This window comes from Triticum dicoccoides, chromosome 7B, assembly GCF_002162155.2.
Source record: "Triticum dicoccoides isolate Atlit2015 ecotype Zavitan chromosome 7B, WEW_v2.0, whole genome shotgun sequence".
In the NCBI taxonomy this organism is placed as follows: domain Eukaryota; kingdom Viridiplantae; phylum Streptophyta; class Magnoliopsida; order Poales; family Poaceae; genus Triticum; species Triticum dicoccoides.
In genome coordinates, this window is record NC_041393.1 from 322,000,496 (window position 1) to 322,001,490 (window position 995).

The window sequence follows — 995 nt, forward strand, 5'->3', positions numbered from 1 at the left end:
CGCGGCCCCTGGACGCCGGCGCTCGCGCCCAAACGCCCCGGGGCTCCGCTCGGTTGCAGCCCCGTTTGGCCCGCGCCCATTAGCCCCTGGTGGCTCGGATGAGCCACTGACTAGGGGGCCCCGCCCCAGGACGTTTAAAAAAAAAAGGAATTAAAAAAAATATTATTAAATAAATAAATAATAATTAAATTAATTAATTAATTAAGGAATTAATTAAGTTAATTAATCATAATTAGATTAACCTAATTAACTAATTAGTTTAATTAAACTGTAATTAGATTAACCTAAACCCTAATTAATTTAAATAGAGAATGACAGGTGGGTCCCACTGGACCCACATGCCAGGGTTGACTCAGTCAACCCCTGTTGACTGCTGACGTCAGCATGACATCATGCTGACGTCATAAATCCATTTTTCGAATTAATTAAATTCCAGAAATTGTTAAAATCTTTTAAAAATCATATCTTTTAATCCGTAACTCGGATTAAAATATTTTCAACATGAAAGTTGCTCAGAACGACGTGACGATTCCGGATACGCAGTCCATTCGTCCGCCACACACCCCTAACCTATCGAACTCGCAAGTTTTCCCCTCCGGTTCATCTGTCCGAAAACACGAAACACCGGGAATACTTTCCCGGATGATTCCCCCCTTAACCAGTACCACCTCATACCACGTTAGGGCACGCCTAGCATCGCTTCTTGACATGTCATGCATCGATATGCATCTGTTTACTTGGTATTCATTGTTTCTTCCCCCTCTTCTCTCCGGTAGACTACGAGACCGACGCTGCTGCTGCCCAGTTCGACTACGGAGTTGACGACCCCTCTCTCTTACCAGAGCAACCAGGCAAGCCCCCCCCCCTTGATCACCAGATATCGCCTATTCTTCTCTATACTGCTTGCATTAGAGTAGTGTAGCATGTTACTGCTTTCCGTTGATCCTATTCTGATGCATAGCCTGACATTGTTGCTACACCTGTTGAAACCTTAC